The sequence below is a fragment of the Pteropus medius genome, unplaced genomic scaffold (assembly GCF_902729225.1).
Source record: "Pteropus medius unplaced genomic scaffold, Ma_sr-lr_union100, whole genome shotgun sequence".
Taxonomy (NCBI): Eukaryota; Metazoa; Chordata; class Mammalia; order Chiroptera; family Pteropodidae; genus Pteropus; species Pteropus medius.
The window spans coordinates 15,323,848-15,346,679 of record NW_024351729.1 but is presented as its reverse complement, the minus strand read 5'-3'; the positions used below and the strand labels follow the sequence as shown (position 1 = coordinate 15,346,679).

Here is a 22,832-nt window from a genome sequence, read left to right as displayed (position 1 = left end):
AAATGACTCTCCATCATTAACAGTGGACCAAAGATATAATTCATTCAGTAAGTGTGAATCATACAAGACAAATAAGAGTAGACTACACCAACAAAAAAAGAAGCCATATGCTTTAGCCAAAGTGTACAAAGCTATGCACTGCATGTGCTTTTTATTGACTCATTAAAAGAAGATATTAAGATACACTCTAAGAAGTAAACTTTATCAGAAACTGAGAATGATCTGAGATTTAAAATTTTATGGCTATTGATAGAAGACATAAGACCCCTGGGTCAGAGGCAAAGAACAGTTTAATACTCATAGCAATAAGAGAAGCCAAATTATCGGCATTTTTTTTTTTACACTGATTCCTTGTGCCTAATTCCCACGTAGCAAAATGAAGAGGAACTAACGGCACCTGCACACACACTAGATTGCCTTACATAAGCAGAACCCAGAGTTTAGAGAAACTGAATTGTTTAATATGGGTGGTAAGCATGCCCTTTGTTCCAAAAAGAGATGTATCTCTATTTTCCAGGGCTGTAATCAAAACTCCTCTTGGTTCCAGGGGAAAACAATCTCTGTCATCCAAGGCTGTTCACTATAGAAACATTCCTGAAAGATAGTCTAGAATCAAGAGCAATCAGTGCAATGTTTGGAAGCGATACAGAAACTCAAGAGACCTGTATCCTAAAAACTCTGAGAGAAAGCCTTTTCTATGTTTGCATATTAACAACATAAAAAAATAAAACTAATGTTTTATATAATCACCATTTTCTCATGCTTACATTAAAAGTACTGAAAAGTATAAAGAATATCAGTGTTTTACTTTTCATATTGTGTTTAACATCAACTAGAATCATCTTTTGATTTTCTAATATCTTGATCCTTTTTAGAGGACAGAATATACTTCCAGAAAGCTATGAAGATTTGCAAGACTTTTCCAAATGTTCTAAATTTATTTTTAATTTCTTTAATACTAATCTAGTTTCCTCTGGAATTTTATTTTCACATCCTACCTATGTGTAGAGCATTTGCCCTTCTGTTTTCCCTCCCTTTATTACTGATCTATTCAAACATATCTTTGTGTTTTGTGCCTGAAGGAGGATTTTATTTGTCATGATGAATACCCAATTAGGCCATGTTTTTGATTTCCTGCTTTTATTTTCCCACTGTTGTACTCCTGAAGTCATAGTAATTGTTTAATTGACCAGAAAACATCTGATGATAACACTGGACCTCTGGACTCTTGGATCCTGTGAATGTCTCTGGAGGTTCTTTCATTTGGCTTCTGTTGTGGAACTGACATTCTGTGAGATTAATGGGCTGACCTAATTGAGGTCACTAATGAGCTATTCTTCTCTCTTGAAGGAACGTTTCATCCGATTTCTACACATACATTGCACAGCATCAGAGACATTCATTTTTCTAGCTTCTTTGCCTTATGATAGGATTGAGTGTCTTGGGAATTATTAAAAGCTTCATCATATATACATAGACATGTCATCTGCCTGGCCTCGGTAGGCATTTGCATCTGAGACTCACTATTAAAAAAGAGTAATGAGAAAGAGACAGGAAATTGCTAACCTGTAGTTTTTGACCTATTGATCATAGTAGATATGGAAACAAATCTTGGCTAACAACAGATATTCTTTTCTTAGGAAGAATTGGGTCAGTAGTGATCAATTTAATGGATGCAAAGGTTGTAGGGCATGAAAACCTTGATATCTTTTACACAATAAACCAAAGAAAGGTAATTGCATAGTAGCTATTATATTAAGTATTAGGAAACATACAAAGTACAATGAGTTGTGATTCTTTTATTTTAATAGTGGTATCTATGAGAAGAAAGAAGATATACGGGTATGAAAATTTATGCAGCAAACAGTAGAAAATAAAATAGTAAGGAAAGAAAACATATGACATAGGGAGCAAGAGAAAGTGATCAGTTATCAACAGGCAAGAATTTAAGTGTTTCAGGTTCACAAGAGAAACAGAGGGCTTCAAGCTGGGGGTGACAGCAGGTTACCTGTCAATCTTGAGAATGTATAAATCCCAAGTGAGAAGACACTTACAGGGGGAAAAACTACAATGATGAGAGAAAATAATTATATAAAAACTGTTATTCAAATAGTCCAGGAAATATTAGAACACACATCAGACTCCATAAGTGCACATCCGTTCATATAGAAAAGATTAATTTTAGAAATTCAGTATTTAATGTTGAAATTAATATTTGCAATATTAGGCACAGCATTGGAGAAATAGAAGATCAGAGATGATTAATAATAACAATCTTAGAATTGAAGTATGTGAGATTTAGAGTAATTTTGATGCAAGAGGCGTATTACTAGGACCATCAGTGAGACTTTACGATAGCAGTTCTTAACCTTTTTTTTTTTTTTTGCCAAAGATGTCTTTGGTATTCTAAAGAAAGCTTTGTTTCCTCTCTTTTTCAATATTTCCAAGTTCGTGCATACACATTTCATTCAATTTGGAGTGTTCACGTGTTCTCTGAAACTCACGCACATATTCAGGATTAAGGAATCCTGCTCATAAAATTCTGTCAAGCCACCAATGGTCTATCACCACAGAGATTCATTTTGACTGTGACATGCCAGCAGTGCTGGACTCTGCTTCACAAAGTGAGGGATGGGGGTGAGGCAGGTCCTGGACACATTGGTCAGATTCTAATCATAAAAAGCTTTATTGTTAAGCTATTTCCAGATAGTCTATATTCTAAAGAAGAGAGAAGAAATGCTTGTCAGGCAGCACCATTAAAAATGCTCAGCTCTGCCACTCCACTCATGAGCTATGGTTTCATTTCTGATGCCCAAATTTTCCCATTGTAGTTTACACTCATTTCTGTGACTATTTAAATCTTCAGTAACCATTAAAGAGTATACTTTGAGATGAGCATTATTTAACCTTTATATTTTTACTATTAATATGAGTACTATGCTCATATCAAAATAGTCTACTTGAGTAATCTTGATTTCAGAGCTGGCCAAACCGAAACTGAGTTTTTTTAGATTGTTAATAACAACTCTGTTTGGCCTGTTCTGGACTGGGTAAGGAATCCGTATCCTATATACCTTTGTACTGCCTTTTCCATTTTATGGCCACTTGATTCCCAGACCACAACAATATGAAAAGCTCTGAATGTACTTGTTCATGGAAGATTTTGAAACTAGGTTTTAAATGATTATTTAATTTATTTTTTCCACAATAAAAACTTATATTTTATTATTTTTTTAAATATTTTTTAAAATTTTCCCCCTCCCTCTCCCCATTCCCTTCCGGTAACTATTAGTCCATTGTCCCCATCCATGAGTCTCTGTTTGTTTGTCCTATTCATGTGTTGCTTTTAGGTTTATATCCTACATATAAGTGATATCATGTGGTTTTTCAACCTTTTCTGTATGGCTTATTTTGCTTAGTATGATTATTTCAAGGTCCATCCATGTTGTTGTAAATGACAGTATTTCAAGCCATTCTGAGAAAAAAGAACGAGGCTGGAGACATAACTCTGCCCAACTTCAAATTATACTACAAAGCAACAGGAATCAAAACGGCATGGTATTGGCAGTAAATCCATATTTATATGGGCAAATAATTTTAGACAAAAAAAGCCAAAAACATACAGTGGAGAAAGGAAAGCCTCTTCAATAAATGGTGCTGGGAAAACTGGAAAGCCACCTGCAAAAAAATGAAACAATTTCCACACACCAAAATCAACTCAAAATGGATTAAAGACCTGAACATAAGACCTGAAACTAGGTTTTTATAATTGATTTATTAAATCTTGATTTCAGTCTAGGAAATCTGTGTGTTTTTTTCTTAATATAGAGCATAAATTGATGGTGTTTGACTTTGTTGACCTATCCCTTCTTTCACATCTTCCTCCTTTTCAGGGCCTTCTTTATTTTCAGATCTCCTAAGATCCCATGCTGCCAAATTTTACCCATAATAAATAACCATGGGATAAACTCAAACTACTATAGAATAAGAATATTTAGCTTTTTGTGCTAGCTTGAATACTTACCAAGTGAACACCCATAGGAATCTGTCTTAAACTCACTATACTTCATCTGTAATATAGGGATTATAATAACTATTCTGAGAAACTTATTGTTGGGTTTCTGGTTTCCAGGTCCTCATGTAAGGAGCTTGGAAGTCACCACTCTGTCCTAATACCAAGTGAAGAGCTGAACAGACTGAAAAATTAAAAACTCTTCTTGGATCTTGATTATCATTTTAGATGAGTATATACATTTACTAAAATCCATCAAATAATATACTTATATTTTGTGCATTTCATAGTATAAACATTAAATGTCAATAAAATTAAGGAAAAAAAATTCTTCTTTTTCTCTATGCTGGATCTAAATCAGAATCTCTAATGTCATTATGTTTATCTAAAATAGAAATCTGAAGTATGACAGTGAGAGTGAATACGTAGTTTCAGCTATAATTCTTATTTATATGTAGTTTTAACAATAGTCATAGGGTCTTAAAATATCATGTTCCTTATTTTAAGAATCTAATGTAAGGAACTCATAAAATGCATCCTGAATCACTCAAGTTTTAGTGTCACTCTTAGGTTCTGTCTCAGCCCAACATGTGACAGCTGAATCATAACTATCTTCTCCCTAACAAATTGATTTCCTCTCTAGTATTTGACATTTGTATTTTTTAATTACAAATTTAATGATAGTTGCTACATTAGTGGAACCCACTCCCTGCTTGCCAATCTCTCTTTCACACACTCATATCAAACCAATGTGTCTTCTCTGTTTCATCGCTATTTGTCAACTTAACAGGTGATACAACTCTGAAGTTAAAATGAAAATGTTGCAGCTTTCAGGTCAGCATGTCTGGAGATATGGCTGTGGTATAGGAGGCTGAGGTGAATGTGGATGGCAGTGAGCCCAGGCTGAGCAAAAATGAGCTAAAGAAACGCCTGAAAGCTGAGAAGAAGGTAGTAGAGAAGTAGGCCAAGCAGAAGGAGCTCAGTGAGAAACAAACTAAGCTAAGCCAATGCTGCTGCCACCAACTACACCAATAACAGCAACGTCGGTGCCCAGTTAGAGAGCCTGGACCCAAACCAATACTACAAGATCCTCAGTCAATCAGCCCACCAACTAAAGGTTAATGACTGGTACCCATCCAGATTCCATATAGACATCTCACTCACTCGCTTCATCCAAGAATAAAGTCACATGTAACCTGGGGACCACCCAAGTAACAGCATCTTAAAGGTGGCAGGTAGGATCCATGCCAAAAGAGCTTCTGGGGGAAAGTTCATCTTCTATGGTTTTCGAGGAGAGGGCGCCAATTTGCAAGTCATGACCAATTCCAGGAATTATAAATCAGAAGAAGAATTTATTCCTATCAATAACAAACTACATTGGGGAGACATAATTGAATTCAGGGGAATCTTTGGAAAACCAAGAAGGGTGAGCTAAGCATCATTCCCTATGAGAATACACCAAGAACTCCTTGCTTGCATATGTTACCTCATCCTCACTTTGGCCTCAAAGACAAGGGAACACAATATCGTCAGGGATACTAGGAGTTGTTTCTGAATGACTTTGTGAGGCAGAAATTTATCATTCACTCAAAGATCATCACATATGTAAGAAATTTTTGGATGAGTTGGGATTCCTAGAGCTTGAAACTCCCATGATAAACATCATCCGAGAGGGAGCTGTGGCCAAGCCTTTTATCACTTACCACAATGAGCTGGACAAGAATTTATATATGTGAATTGCTCTGAACTCTACCATGAGATGCTGGTAGTTGGGGGCATTGACCAGGTTTATGAAATTGGACACCAGTTCTGGAATGAAGGAACTGATTTGACTCACAATCCTGAAGCACTATAGCCTATGTTCTACATGGCCTATGCAAAATACCATGATCTCATGGAAATCATGGAGAAAATGATTTCAGGGATGGTGAAGCACATTACAGGCAGTAAAAAGGTCACCTACTACCCAGATGACCCAAAGGGCCAAGCCTATGAGATTGACTTTACCCCACCCTTCTAAAGAATCAGAGTAGAAGAGCTTGAGAAAGCCCTGGGAGTGATGCTGCTAGAAACTAACCTCTTCGAAACTGAAGAAACTCACAAAATTCTTAACACCTGTATGGCAAAAGCCATTGAATGCCCTCCATCCTGAACAGCAGCCAGGTTCCTTGACAAGCTTGTTCTGGAGCTACTGGAAGTGGCATGCATCTGTGATCACCCACATATAATGAATGAGCCCTTTGACAAAACAGCACTGTTCTAAAGAGGGTGTAACTGAGTGCTTTGAGATGTTTGTCATGAAGAAGGAAATTTGCAATGCCTACACCGAGCTGAATAACCCCATGCGGCAGTGGAAGTTTTTCGAAGAACAGGCGAGGGCCACTGGCAATGAGAAGGCCATATACATAGATGAAACTCATATGCGAGATATAAAATTGAAAGTAACAAACAAAGACGAACAAATGAAAACTCATAGACACCGACAACAGTTTAGTGGTTACCAGAGCGAAAGAGTGGGGGAGGGAAGGGTAAACGGGGTTAAATGTATGGTGACAGAAGGAAATTTGACCTTAAGTGGTGAACACACAATGCAGCGTACAGATGACGTTATTAATTGTACACTTGAAACTTATATAATTTTATTAGCCAATGTCGCCTCAATAAACTTAATAAAAAAAGAATTTAAAAAAATGTCTACAGGAATAGTAGGAATGTTTGATTTTATGTAGCCAAACTGGAGTTATATATGCTGGATTAACACAAGCTTCATTAAACATGTAGAGATATGATTAAAATAATAGATACTTTAGTATAGTTTTCTCTGATATGCAGACTAATGATTGAAGCTCTGTAACAGATGTCAGAACAATATTTCAAGTATTCCATTTTCCTTTCTTGTGGAATTTCTAAATAAAAAGGCAAATTATAAAGAGAAAAAAAAGAGGAAGTACTTATGTTTCCTGCCATGAAACCTGAAGAAGGAAAATGTAGCAACTGCTAATACATTAGAAAGCACAACATGTGGCACTTTTGTCTAGAAAATAATAATTGCAAGTCACATAACTCAGACATCTTTTCAATTCTGTAAAAATCAAGAACTGCAAGTGAATTCTTGTATGTTGCTATTCATTTGGCTATAACAGTCCAGTCACCAAAAGAGAGAAAAGGAATTAAGAATTCTTTTTTTTATTCCTTGTTACCAAATAAACCATTTGTCTCTGAAAAAGAAAAGGAGAAGGAGGGGGAGGAGGAGGAGGAGGAGGAGGAGGTGGAGGAGGAGGAGGAGGAGGAGGAGGAGGAGGAGGAGGAGGAGACAGAAAAGGAAGGAAGAAAGGAAGGGGGAGGAGAGGTGGGGGGGGGGAGAGAGAGAGAGAGAGAGAGAGAAATGTTGCTTTTTAGCCAAGAGGTGGTTTTGTTCTCCAAAAAAAAAAAAGACAATGCATTTTTCTCTGGTGACTCAAAAGTTGTTTGTGTTAGGGAAATAGAGACAGTGACACGCTAAAACCAGGTGTGCTGTCAAACCCTCGCAACAGACAGAATAAAGCCCTTCATGGTGCTGGTCCATGTGCTGCCCTCTATGGGGGTCTCGACCAATTCTTCTAGAATTACTCCTGCTAGCTTGGGGTCCTATGACGATCATCAAATCCATTTTGTAGTTTGCAAGGTCTGTGCCTTCTTTTCATGAGGAAGTACTTGCAAGCAGTGGATAAAACTTCTAATTCCATTTGGATTTCTTTTCTAACACTCTGGGGCTAGTAGTCCACAACTGGTCATTCAAAATGTATCATATGTAGATATATTAAAAAACTACAATAAATCTGCTTGCTTTTCGAAGAAAATAAATAAAGACAATGTATTTAGGTTAAAGTTAACTTAGCATCCAAATATAATATAAGAAATTTTATTTACCTTCTTTGAAAAATAAGCTATTTTTGTGGTGTTTTCTTTACATCATTACCTACTAATTTAACATAAGAAAATAACAGATAAAAATAGGTTAAGTAATTGGCACACATTTTCCCTAGGCTTCAAAAATACTTTGATATTCTTGCTGATGTCTGTGTCATGGAGAAGATTCTTCTTTTTTTTTTTCATTTATTTTTTTATTTTTTTATGGTGACTTTGGTTAATGAAATCCAATGTTTCAGCCGTACATTTTAACAGTAAGGCATATATATGTTTACACTGTGTGTTCACCTTCCACAGTTAGATTTCTTTCTGTCACTACATATTTGACCCCCCTTACCGCTCCACCTCTTCCTTCCCCCCTCCCTCCACCCTCTGGTAACCACTAGTCTATAGTCCATGTCCATGAGTCTCTGTTCGTTTGTCCTGTTCATTTGTTGCTTTTAGATTTATATCTCACATATAAGTGATATCATGTGATTTTCTACTTTTTTGGTTTGGATCATTTCACTTAGCATGATTATCTGCTCACCTCATCCATGTTGTTGCAAATGGCAGTATTTCATCTCTTCTTATGGCTGAGTAATATTCCATTGTATATATGTATTACAACGTCTTTATCCAATCATCTATTGTAGGAGAAGATTCTTCCAAGGACATGAGTGCTGGTCGTTAAAAGAAGTGGACTGCCAGATGAGAACTTGACTTCTACTGAAATTCTTATTCACAGTTTTATTTCTCTTGAGCCTGACTACCAATCACTAATTCTGTTCTCTGTGCTTTTGTTTTTCTCGATTCCATAAAATAATATGAAATAAGATAGTTAAAATTTATTACATTTTGATCCTTTGGTTAAAATAGCTTAGCAATTATAAAATTGAATAAAAACATAATTTAATTTGTTCTCTTTTTTTTTATTATTATTCTCTGCCTTTGCCCCTATCTGCCATAATGTCAAAATTTCTTTTTGGTGAATATATTTTCAACACAGGTGCAGTTTGTTTTTCAAACACTAGAGTATTGTATGATCCAATGCCCTCATTCTGACATCTGATTTTCAATGGCTTGCAAATCAAAACTTCGTTTTTATTTTCATTATCTTTCTTAGTACACTGATGCAAAGAACAAGATATTATATACATTTTGGGGGTACTGCGTACTTCATAATGTTTATCATACATTAACTCAAGCAGGAGTTTGATGGTTAACCCATAAACAGTTCTGAGAAGTCTAAAGAGAAACTAGGATAAACCATGGAGATGGGAGTAGTTTACAAACAGTTAAGAGAGGCTTCTGGTGATCTAACTAAAATAAATTGATAAAAAAAATAATAACTAAATGGCAAACCAGTTAAAAATAAACATAGAGGAGGAGTTATATAATCTGGTAATTGTTAAAAGTTTCAATAGCATAGTAAGGCAAGAAATCAATTGCAAATGGTTAAGAAAACTCAGTGTCACTTTAACACGCAGCCTTCTTCCTCTCTGTCCACTGTACTCATTCAGCTACCATAACAAGTCAGATAAGGTGTAGTCCAATTAAAGACTCTTGGAAACGCTATAATTTTAAGCTTTGTGAGACCAGGAGGACAACTTGTCAAACTAGGAACACAAAATGCTCCCTGCCCTATTGCTTAGTCTAGCACATCTGCAGGCTTTGCCCAGTCCTCACAATGAATTCCCATTCCAAATGTGGAATGACAACAAAATCCTGCTTCTCACCCCAAAAGCAAATTCAAAAGGAGAGATTTTTTTCCTTTAAAGATGTGATATTTGGGATATGTCCCAGTAACTTGTGTGGTCTGAGATATTTGTCATATAGTTGGATGAGAGCAGTTTCTTATGGAACTTGATATATGAGAATTCGGCTTATTTGGGGAAATCTATGGGCAATTTATTTCCATGTTCATGTTGATAAAAACTTGAGTTTTTGGATGCATGAGGTCTTAATAAACAGTAGCAGTTTATGATTTGAACAAAGTGCTGATATAGCAAAGGCAAAGCAAAAAGACGTGTCAAAATGGGAAATTTTTTTGCATCAGCTGCTGGTGTCTAAAACTCTGTTCAAGTAGTTTATTTAACAAGATGTAGGCTGTAGAAAGTTGAAGGATGTTTAATGTAAACATGCAATTATTTTCTCCCTGTAACCTTTGTACCCTAGGGGGATGCTGTCAGACTTGCTGATTGAAGGAACTCTTCCCAGCCAAGAAAACAGGAATTTTGATGAATATTTCTTGAATGCTGCTAAATTATTTACAGCACTGGAGATGTAAATAGCTGACCTCTTGGAGACATGGCATTTGCCTTCTGACAAAAATTGGGTAGTGAAGTTCATTTTTTATTTCATTTTATTTCTTAGTTTTATGTAAAAATTCCTTTTTTTCTTTTTATTATAAAAAATTTGATACTTTAAAACTTTCCTGCTAATCCATCAGGCACTGCTTTGTTCATCTAAACATCTCCAGCCATTAGTTCAGTGCCTGAAACATGACAGAGGTCCAATAAATATTTGCTAAGTTGAAATAAACTAAAAGGTAATGGTTAGCATAGTTAAAATGATCCACCTTAATGGTAATTATTAATATAGAAACACAGTCGTATAACTTTCAGATCTTGCTATAAAAACAAGACTTCTGATTCAAATATACTTATGGGTATTAAAGACATTCTTATTAACATGTAATTTATACAATAATGCTAAAGACAGGGCAGCCTAATAAGGTCTGAGGAAAGCCCTAATTATTTCTTTTATAATTGCTATTTTACATTGAAAATGCCCTGATATTGACATCATATAAGAGAATGAGAAAGAGCATGCAGAGAGGAAGATGGGATTAACTCTTCCAAAACGATTAACACTTCACTTACTATTTTGCCTTTATGAACACAAAGGTGTGGAACATTTTCTGAACCACCTTCTCAGGACTCACATCTTAGCCTACGTGGGGAGAGGACATAACACATTCCTCAGTCTATAAATTTATATATGTCTGTTCCATGCCCTTGTCATTAATTGCTCCTAGGTGCTTTGCTATTTTACAAAATGATATTTAAGGTTATTAATAACTTAGTCCCAATAACAATGGTACATTGTAGTTTTGTAGTTTTAACTCAGTTGATGTAGCTTTCACATAGTGGAGCAAAGTGGGGTCAGAAGTATCTGGCTTTAATTCCATGCTCCTCTATTCACATCCATGTGATCTTGGGCTTACTACCTAACTTCTCAAACTTAGTTTCCTCCCTAGGGGGAAAAACGGGGAATTGTAAGATACCATATATGAAACTGGCCAGAATGTACCCGGTGAAAACTGTGTATTCAATAAGTGTGGATGATTTTTCTGTCCTCCCTGAAAATGATTGCCATATTAACCTGGGGATGCATGATGAAACACACTTAAAGCCATTGGAAAATTCAGCTCAGCAGGCTGTACGGACTGATACTGGTTTGAACTTAGGTGGGTTGCTTAACTTCTTTGAGGCTTGTTTCCTCATTAAGAAAACAGGGATATTGAGAGAAGTAAAGGGACCTGGCACAGTGTCTGGCACAGAATAAGTGCCCAATAAATGTTACATTAATTTCTTTTCTTTATTTAGAATCAGTGTACTTGAAACTTATAACTGACTGTATTAGTTTGATAGGACACTTGAAAACTAAAAATTAACCCACTATATAGTTAGTTTTCCCTGAACTGCCATCATGGACTGACACAATTTTAAAAAATGGCTCAAAGCAGAAATTCTTGGTTCCCTAAACACTGATAAGGCTTCACGAGATATTGATAGAATTTCACCCAATGCATTTCTATTTTAAATTCATTAGTAAATTATTTCACAGTCCAGGAAATGCTCTCATAGTACAATAACCTTAGGGTTTAGCATCCACTTTTAGAATTTCACTCATGCTAGCTCTATTCTTTTTTTAAAACCAGAAACATGATGGTCTAATCGGGGGAAGAAAAGGAAGGAAATAAGCCTGAGGAGTTCCACAGGGAACAGACAGTGAGCATTAGAACTGAAGCCTGGTTTCACTGAAAAACAAAATTCTTGTTTTTTTTGGTTTTTTGTTTGTTTGTTTGTTTGTTTTGGGTTTTGTTGGTGTTTTTTGTTTGTTTGTTTGTTTGTTTGTTTGCCTTTTAATCACAGACACTATTGTCGGTCAGTTTGATAAAATATAAAATGAGTACTAGAGTGAAAGGAAATTTCCTTTTTTCAGGGATCGGGGACTAAATACTGAAGAAATGACTATGCATTCAGCAGAAACCTCTTTCAGGACAAAAGTTGGGACTGAACACGGAAGAGCTGGTAATTACTCAAGATCTAAAAAAGCATTTCATTTCATCAGGGACTGTCAAATTTTGTTCCAATTACTCCTCTTAGGACTCACCAAGGTCAAGGGGAAGAAGTAGCAAGTTGGAGAGCGGTAAAAGGGTGTCTCTGCAACACAAGAAGGTCGCTTTTTGTCTGCCGTGTTTGTGCTCACTCCACCACAGGATCCAAGACTAAAAGACGATCAGTTGTAAGAAAACGGTTTAGACGTCATAAAATCAGATAATAATGGCAGTAAATACAATAATTTTAATGATAAAACATACATGGTGTATTATGTGTGTAGTTTATTTGTTCGAGGCCTAGTTACATTTTTTTCTCACTAATGTGTCATATCCAGTCTTAGCATGTCCTAACACTCAAATCAAAACTAGGTGAGTGGTGATTTTCTTTATAACTTACTTGAAATTGAAATGTTTAAGATTTTTTTTTAAGAGTGGTTAGTCTTGAGATTTCAAAATCTTCTAAGGTAAAATTTTATACTTATTACCAACCAAAACCTGATGTGAAAACCTACATTGTTGTAGGGCCATTTGTTGTCAATCTTCCCATTAGCCACTCGACTCTCTTCTCTGAATTTCCTGACTGTGCAGTTGCTAGCAGTGTAAAAAAGAACTCAAATTCTATTCTAGCAGTCAATCCTCCCCCTTTCTAACTGATAGGGAGCTAAAAGCATTTTTCTCAAATCTTTCAATATATTTCTCTAAAAATTTATGTCAAGTTTCTTTCTGAAAGTAAAAGAGATTGCTTAAAGATTGGAATACTGTGAAGTTAAAAAAAAAGCTTTTCTGGCTAAAATGGACTTGAGTCAATTTGACATAAAATAAATATATTGAGCAGATTTAACACATTTGAGTGATGAGTTTGGTTTCACTGTATAACTTTTATTTCTGACAAGTAAGAGCAGACTCAGGCATTTTTAGAAATAAATTGTTCATTAGAGTGACACTCCAGTAGGTATTTACCATGGGGCTTGTGTTTACAAAACGAAGGACATGGTGCTTTATGTGACTGACAGGGGCGTGTGGAATCTGGACACTAGGGGATGCTTTCCTTAGTCAAATAAAAAAACCCTGTGCAGTGACTCGCAGTCCTCAAACAGTACCATGATCAAAATCAAAGAACGCTTCTGAGTATTTTCATTACTTTTCTAAGGTCAAAAAGAGTTTGAGATTTACACACGTTATAATCCAACACAAACTTATTCCAGATAATCACTTTTTCATTTCTTCCTCTCCAAATTGATTCTTAAATTTGATCCTTTAGCTTCCTGATAATGCCAAGAAAGTTTACTTTCTGGATAAATAGAGGGCAGAATATATATGTGGCTTACACAAGATCCTACTTGATTTGTAACAGATGTGAGAATAAAGTACAAGTTTTCTGATTTCTATCCTAGAGCTTAGTGTCTAGCCACACTCTCCTTCTGAGTGCTACAGCAGAAAATCAAGCCACAAATGAAATGACCTCTACAGAAACATTTCTCTCTGTGAAATTATCATCTCCCAGTTGGTAAATTCACTAGGTGGCCCTTTCAGATGAGAGAGATTGAGAAGACACAGATTGATTGTAACAGTCGCCTAGGTGAAAGCAAGGCCTACCCCTGACTTTCCTCCACACCCACTGTGGTAGGGAGAATCCTAAAATGACCCCAAAATGACCTTTACCCTTGAATAACTTTCTCTCTGAGTGTCCGCAGAACATGTGACTAAAATTGGGGAGATTATCCAGGTGGGCCTAACCTAATTACATGAACCCCTCACAAGGAGAGGGTTTTCTCTAGCTGGTTACAGAAAAAGAAGTCAAAAAGATTTAAAGCACAAGAAAGATGTGACATATCTTTGCTGGCTGTAAAGATAGAGGGGGCTACATTGAAAGAACTTAATTATAGTTTCTAAGCGCTAAAAGAAAACCCCAGCCAACAATCAGTTAAAAGCAACAACAATAACAAAAACAGGAAACTGTCCTAAAGCCATGACAAACTAAATTCTGCCAACAGTCTGAATGAGCTCAGAAGTGAATTCTTCCTCAGATCCTCTAAATGAGAAAGCAGCTTGGCTGACATTTTTATTTCAAACTTTTAAGATCCTAAGCAGAAAATCCTGTCCAGCCCACCTCAATGCTGACCTATAGAACTTGAGCTATTTTAACATTTTGTTAAATGTTTTTTTTAAAGGTGTTATTTTAAGCCACTATTTTGTGGCAATTTATCAGGTAGCAATAGAAAGTTAATATACCTACTCTATTAAAAACATTGAATTTTAGAACCATAATATATATGTATTATATATTATGTAAATATATATTTAATATATGTTACATATTAAAATATATACACATATGTAATATACATTACTATGCGATGGAACACAAATATACTCACTCTATCAAAGACACTGAAGTGTAGATAAGGGTGAAGGGGAACAAATATACGGTGATGGAAGGAAATTTGATTTTGAGTGGTGAACACACAATGTACTATACAGATGATGTATTATTGAACTACACACTTGAAATCTATATAATTTTATTAACCAATGTTGCCCCAATAAATTTAATTAAAAAAATTTTTTAACCTCATATATATGTATACTGAATAGGTTTTTAAAATAAAAGCCAAAGAGTTTAAAAAAAAAAAGAGAGCCTGAATTTTAGAACCATATATATATTATTCTGTGATGGAATATGAATAACTAATAGAGAACTTAAATTTAGAAAGAAAACCTAGCTAATCAGAGGAGAGTTCAGACCCAACAGATCTGGAGGATTCGCACCTCACAAAATATTACATTTTAATATTTGAGAAAAATATAAATATGCATATGAATGCCTATCTCTAAAGAAGAGCTTGAAACACTTTGCTAACATTCTCTAACATCCTCCATACAAGGATTCTTTAATATATTTTGTAGTCTTTGATTTATTTTCTTTGGTTCTGATACCTACCTATTTTATAAGAGCCTCCACTGCTATAAAGAAATACCCAAACACCTTTATTAGGTCATAGTAATTCAAATTACTATATAATTTAAATTACTTATAGAGGCAAACTCTCAAATTGTGTCATTATGAGCTAACATTATGTCTGTTGGAAAGCCACTAAACAAATGGCTTCTTACCATTTGCTACAACATGAATGGACCTAGAGGGTAATGTGTTAAGTGAAATAAGTCAGACAGAGAAAAGCAAATACCATATGATTTCACTTACATGTAGAATCTAAAGAACCAAATAAACAAACAAACAAAAGAAAAACAGACTCATAGATACAGAAAACAAACTGATGGTTGCCAGATGATAGGAGACTTGGGGAGCTGGGTAAAAACGAGAACAAATTAAGAAGTACAAATTGGTAGTTACAAAATAGTCACAGGGATGTAAAGTACAGCATATGGAATATAGTCAATAATATTATAATAACTATGTTTGGTGCCAGGTGGGTCCTAGATTTATCAGGAGGATCAATTCATAAGCTACATAAATGTCTAACCAGTATGCTATATTCCTGAAACTAATATAAAATAATATTGAATGTCAACTGTAATTGAAAAAAAAGAATATTTTAAAAAATGGCTTCCGGAGTCCTGTGAATTAACTTCCTATTTTCCAAGCCTAGCTGTCATTTTCACTAGTTCAAAGAAGAAAATTCATTCAAGACAAAGCTGCATTTTCATCCATTCATTCGTCAGGCAGTTCATTCAATTGTTCATTCAACCCATAAGTATAGTATTAAATTAAGCTCCCCGTATATCCCCACCAGATTCCTCCTGATACTTCTGAGAACCATATCTTTGCTTGTATACTCCTATAACAGCACTCACTGACATCTTAACTGCCTAAATGCCTGTTTATGCCCTATCTCACATGTTGGGAATTCCCTGAGTATCTTGTTCATTGTGTATTTCATGGACCCAACCCAGCAGCAGGCACATTATATTTACTCAATAAATATTTGTTGAAAAAATAAATATCAACTGCTGTGTTCGGTGCTGGGGACTAAGATATAAGGAGTATTTCACTACCTTAAATACTTCAGTCTCCAAACATACATACTAACCAGAAGAACATTATCACAAGATGTGATAGTTCCTATGCAAGAACTATGAATAGGGTGATTTGGGAGCATCTAAACAGTCTGAGAAATGATCATAAACAGTGAGCAGCAGCTCTCCAGGTATAGGAAAGGGAAATGGGCATTCCAGGAAGAGGAGCTAGCATGCACAAATGTGGCAAGCAGGACACAGCTGAGGCAATCATAGACATATAGGTGTTCACTATGTCAGGACGGTAGAGTGAGAGGGTCACAGTGAGACACGAAGCTGGTGAGAAAAGTAGAAGACAAGTCATAAAGATTTTAGGAAGCAATAGTGAGGAGCTTAGACTTTGCTTTTAGGATAATAGGGAATCAATGACAAATTTTGAATTGGATACTCATACTCAGATGAGAATATAATCTAGAGCCCACAGTGAAAGACTGATGAAGCAACTGATGTTTGTGAATTTCTGCAAGAAAAAAGAGGAGGTACCCTGGCAGAAAGACAATGATTACCATAAGTCAGGGCCCAGAAATTACCATAAGTACAGGGACCCAGGCCACATGGCATGTGAGGCCCAGGGTCTGATAGTTTCGCTGTCCCACTCTTGGACTAAGCTTCAAAGTCAAAACTCCTGGCTGAGACTAGGCAGAGAGTAAAGAAAGATCCCAATTTGTCAGAATGAGTCAAGAACTCAGATTCAAAAGAAGAATAAATTAATTACTCCTATTCCTAGATCCGAATGAAGTACAAGGTGGGTGGAAGTGATTGTTCATAGGAGCAAAATAGCACTCGTTCACCAGAACTGAGCACATGAGCAGGATAGCATTCATAGCGAAGCTGATTACTAAGTCAAGATTATATTAATCCTCTCTAAATATATCAGGAACCTTAACACTGGGTAAAGAAAAATATCCTAGAGGTTAGCGGCCAAAAACAACAACCATTTATTTAATTTAATTCTATGGGTCAGTAGAGTATATTCTCCCACTGATCTCACTGGGCACTCTTTTGAGTCTTGTCAGTTGCCAGTTTGCTGGTTCTTGTTTCTGGCATGTGGTTGGCTTCTGGTTGGACCAAAGTTCTCTCACTATGCAAAAGACCAGCCCAGATTTGTTCTCATGGCAGCCCAGGATTCCAAGAGAGCAAGAAAAAGCATAAAGAATCTCTTGACAATCAGGCTCAGAACTCACACAATTTGTTTCCACCTCCTGGTGTCTAAAGCAAGTCAGAAGACTAGTTCCAATTCATGGGGTCAAGGAACAGGCAGCAATCATCTGATGGAAAGAGCTGCAAAATGTATTACAAGGGCATGAAAGCAGGAGAGAAGAATCTGTTGCTTTTTTTTTTTTTTTTTTTTAGTTTCCTTCTTTCCATTAACTAAGAGAAGAACTAGCCTCAGATGCGCAAAGAAGACTGCTTATGTGGCTGGATGAAGAGCAGAGAGTAAGGCGGTGTAGTTCAGACAAGCCTGTGTGCATCCTGAGTTGACATAACTCAAGGATGGAACAACTGGAAAACATCTAGAGATCTATAGAGCCCTAAATACGGTCTTCCTGGGCATATTTGAAGAAAAGTTAGGGGCTATAAAGAAAGTTCTTTCTATAAGAAAAACATTTTTTTTATTTCTCATAAGAGAAATATTTATAACTTTCATTGTCCCCTTTAAAAGAGCCTGAAAGGAATGTGATATGGAAAGAGAAAGCTTTGAAGTAGGGAAAAGAAGATTAGGAATGTATAGATATGTCATCCTAATGCTTCAATCCTCAATTAGTAGTAGTCCATCAGATGAGAAGCATCACCATACCTGGAAGTATATTAGAAATACAGAGACTCGAGTCCACCAAAGACCTCCCGAATCAAAATCTGTATTTTAACCTGATACCCAGGTAATCGATATGTACATAAAACTTTGAAAATCACAGATTTTATGAGATAGCTGACTAGATATTTTTAGTATCTGCAATATACTTAAAGGTCTCAGACTGTAATGTATGCGTGAGTGAGAGAGCGAGAGAGAGAGAAAGAGAGAGAGAGAGAGAGAGAGAGAAAGAGAGAGAGAGAGAGAGAGAGAGAGAGGCATACAGAGAGATGAAAAGGTGGTTATAAACTACTAGAAGGAAAGTCAGCTGAATGCCAATGCCAAACCATCTATTTCACAATTTTATTTAGCATTTGCACTTATTCTTGATCATATCACATTTTAGTTACATATTGATTCAAATACTTGGTAGAACATAAAAGGCCCTGGTTTACAATCAGAAGACCTTGTTCCAAAGTCCAGTTGTACAGTTTACTAACTATGTTAACTTATCTTCAAAGTCTTCGTTTAAACATCAGGTCTGTGTCCATTAGGATTCACTGCAAAGAAACAGGAAACCCTCTACGTTTCCAAGTATAATTAGACTTACAGCATATTGACTGATTGGCTCCAATTCTCCACATCTTTGCCATGATCTCGTCATTTGCAGAGTGTGTGTATTGCAACCTTGTGCTTTTCCCTTAACTAAACCTGAATAGAATACATAAACAAATGATTAGTGTAGTCCCGTGCTAAAGTCCAAAATCTGTAGGAGTCGGGAGACTTATGAACTCATCAATATTGCTTATAGAAAATACACATATTGGTGGTTTACACCTGGTTTTGGTTATGTTATCTGAGTTTCTCTCATGCTTGGTTTGATCAATGGAGTATAAAACACCTTTCTTCTTCAGATAAGACAGTGGCCTTTTTGAAATCAAGGTATCTCACATGTATTGTTAGTAGTTTATGATCCAAAGACCAAACTTATTCTATGCAGCTTGGCCTCTCTAACATGCCTGTGCATTCTTTCTCCTGCTTCACCATATCTTTCATCATTATTAAAGCCTCGCCCAAATATATTCTGCAGAGTCTCCTGAGTCTTTTCCATAATTTGAACACCTATGATTAACACTATTGGCAAAATTTCTCCACAAAGTATGCTCCACCAGCGCTTGGCTTTGAGCTTGGCCACATAAGTTGCACTGGCTAGTGCTATGTAGACAATAGTAACATTCTACTAATTCTGAACCAAGGGTTTAAGAGCCCTTGAATGTTTCTCCTTACACTCTTGTGCTTCTGCCACTGCCATAAAAAGACTTCTCCATCTAGGTAGCTGTTACCTCTTCTACCTAAACCCAAGATTGAACACACGTGGAATGCAGTTGCCCAAGCCCAGCCCAGCTGGACTGAGAGTGTGAAGCAGAAACACACTGCCAAAGCCAGCTTAGCTCAACCAACCTCATACCACAGATACATGAGACTAGGTGACTGTTGTTTTAAGTCCCTGAATTATGGGGTAGTTTATAAGCAGGCATTTGAGAAGACATAGCTAACTGGAACAGGTTTGAATGTAGAAATTAAATGCTTACAAACTTTTTGGAAGGCTTGGAAATCATTAAACTTTTAAGGAATGCTCAGAGAAGATGCAATGTAAAAATCAGGAAGCCGGTGGGGATATCCAGATGTCAGAAAGCTTCGGAAAACCACTTCTTTACAGGCCCCAAACCAGTAACTGATAGAAAAATGGGGCAGTTTTGTTGCTCCTAAAATCCACGTCTGCTAAAACCTACCAATGTTGGAGGGAAAGTGACTGCTACTTCCCTTCTACATACCAAATCTTGTGTAACTGCATCCAATTGGCACAAGCCTTCTGACAAGGGAGTTGGGAAAATGTAGTTCTTGGACTTTTAGCCCCTACACAATGTAGAGTGCCTGTGTACATTTACCAGCAGAAGTATTATAATTATCTTGTCTACAATTCTCTTGTAAAAATTTAATAAACAGTATATATAAACGGTAATTTAAATCACGTAAATATGATAGGAGGTTAAAACAAAAATGACACCATTAGAAATGGAACCTATCTTCAAACTGATTTAATCATTTCAGTAAATATTGCTTTTAGTTTAGAAATACTTACTTATGGGCATTTTGTTTGATAGTAAAAGCCTTGGACAAATATGGACATAAGAGAGTGAAATTTGAAAAGATAGTTCAATTGATTTGGACATAATAATACAGACTCGTAATTTGATTCATGAAGGCTCAAGAAGGAAGTTTCGGTTATTTGGGATTTGGAGAAGAAAATGTGTGAGAAAAGTTGAGAGAGTGAGGGGATGGGGAGAGAGCTAGAGCGAGAGCGAGAGCAAGAGCGAGAGAGAGAGATGCTGAGTAAAGAAGTTCCAGGAATGGGATAGCAGCCAGGGCTTAATAAAGAAAACCAATTGCAGTCGTCTGGGAAGGAACCAAATGGAAAAATTCAGAATATTTGATATTGTTTTCATTCGTTTCTTTTCTTTCTTTAAGTCCTTGCATTATCTACAAACCTTCAGCAAAAGATTATTACACAATAGCCTTGTATTAGAGGAACTGTATAGAATAAAGGTAAAGAGGCCACCTGAAGAATGAAACATAGTGAAACAGCAGCCTGGGGAGGTATCTTCACAAACAGGAATCGGGAACTAAGACAGGTCTAAGTTCCATCCATTTCCATACAATTGACCCCTTTCCTTTGGTGGTGAGCATGCTATAGCATATACAGATGTCAAATCATAATGCTATACACCTAAAACTTACATAATATTATAAACCAATGTTACTTCAATTTCAAAAAAAAAAAAGAATGATAGGAAGAGAAATTCAAGGCAAAAAGTAATGGAAAACCACAAGGGAAAGGTAAGCACCATCCTTAGAATCCTGAAAAATGTAGAAAAGGGGTTTTTGCTTTCCATTTTTACTCAATAAAATCTGAGTTATTTCATTTGGATATTGAATGTAAAGGATATTGGAAGACTTGGAGACTGTTGGAATACATAAGCAACTACTCAATTTACGAGTAATAAAATAGAATAGATTCCAACAAGTCAGAAGTGCCTAAGGATGCACAGACTATTATCTTTCATTTCTTATTAGCAAATTATATAGAAGAAAAATGAGCACATAATTAATATTCAAGTAATATTTAACTTAATGAGAATTTAAGCATGGGAAGTACCAGAGATATCAGAAGATATTTAAAATTTATCCCATGAGATATCCTGGACTAATTTAGGAGTCATGTCACAGATCCCCTGCCTATTAGATTATAGCCTTAATCTTATCTCATTTGATACTTTAAAAAGTCCTAATTGCCTTAGACAAGGCTTAAATTGGGAAAGGTAAATCTTATAAGATTTCAGATCTTCAGTGACTAAAAAATATGCATTTGTATAGAGAACAAGGGGAAGAAAGAAGGGAATCTTTAGCCATTTTTTAAAAGCTAGAAAATATAGCCAGAGGGATGTGCTATTAAGAATAATAATATGTGAATTATTACCCCAGATCTTTAGATAATATACTATAAGGGTCACAGCTCATTCAACCCAAAGTGAAAAAAATAATTCTTCATCCCAGTTTTTAATTTAAAAACGCTTTACTTCCTCTTTCCTGAAAGAACGATTTCTTGGAAGTAGATAAAGCAGTTAGGTGACAATCAGTTTTTCTCTGGCTTTCACTCATTGATATTAAAATTATATTTGGGCTCAAAAAATCTTGGTAAGAAATAAAAGGGGGAAAAAGAAACCAGAGTGTTTTCCAAACAGACAATGGGAGCTCAAGGTAAAATGGATCTTTCTGGAGAGATCCTTGTCCCATTTAGTCTTATTTCAATCAGTCCTTGTACTTTTAAATACCTCAATTCTAAATAAATTCTTTAATGTCATCTCTTTTCTGCAGGAGAGACGAAACTTTCTTTGGTTAAACGAAGAAAAGAAAAAGGTAATGTTCTATTTAGTCTTCATCTAAGAGTTACCACATACTGATTTTTCATCTCAGACATCCTAGTCTTCTACTTATATTTCTATTATCACCCCATAAAGGCATAGGATTCTATTTTAGATCTTTTGTCTCTGCCAATGTTCTGTCAATGTTTCCTATACAGTAGAGACTCCAAAAAAAATTTACATGATCTTTATTATATTGTATTAAGAATTCTTTCTGTCCTTTCCTACTCTTATCCTGCTCTTATCCTGGCCACTAAAATCTCAAAATTTCCAAAGTCCACATCTTGATATCCTTTATTTCTCTTAATAGATCTTAGTACCTCTGTACTAAAGAAGGTGCAATTCTATTTCAATACCATAGTTTGGTTTTTATTAAAACATGCTAAAAAGAACTATATAATATAAGTTTTTGGGGGGAGGGAGGTTGTAGTTGACCTATTGTGAGTGATCATAGGAGAAGATATAAAAATTAGGTCAACAGAGATGTCAGACACTCAGGGTTTAGAAAAAAAATGCTGAATGCACTCTACTTTTTCAAAGATTGTTTTATTTGGATGTCTGTTTTGCACTTATCTCAGCCAGTTTGGCAGTTAATAATACCAAGTTCTTTAAGGTAAATATCAGTGGCCTCTTGTGATTAGAAGAGGAATCTATGCATCTCTATTCCTAATGATCTCTTGGCCATATTATAGTGAAAGCAAATATTAGATACTAAGAAATCTCCATCCATATGCACTCCAACAAGCCCACCACAGAAGATCCTCATTATAA

At 35.8% G+C, this 22,832-nt stretch overlaps 1 pseudogene; it reads left to right on the top strand.

Moving 5' to 3' along the window:
* The first annotated feature begins 4,864 nt into the window (after positions 1 to 4,864).
* On the top strand, positions 4,865 to 7,050 carry LOC120587734 (lysine--tRNA ligase-like; annotated as a pseudogene).
* Positions 7,051 to 22,832: the final 15,782 nt, after the last annotated feature.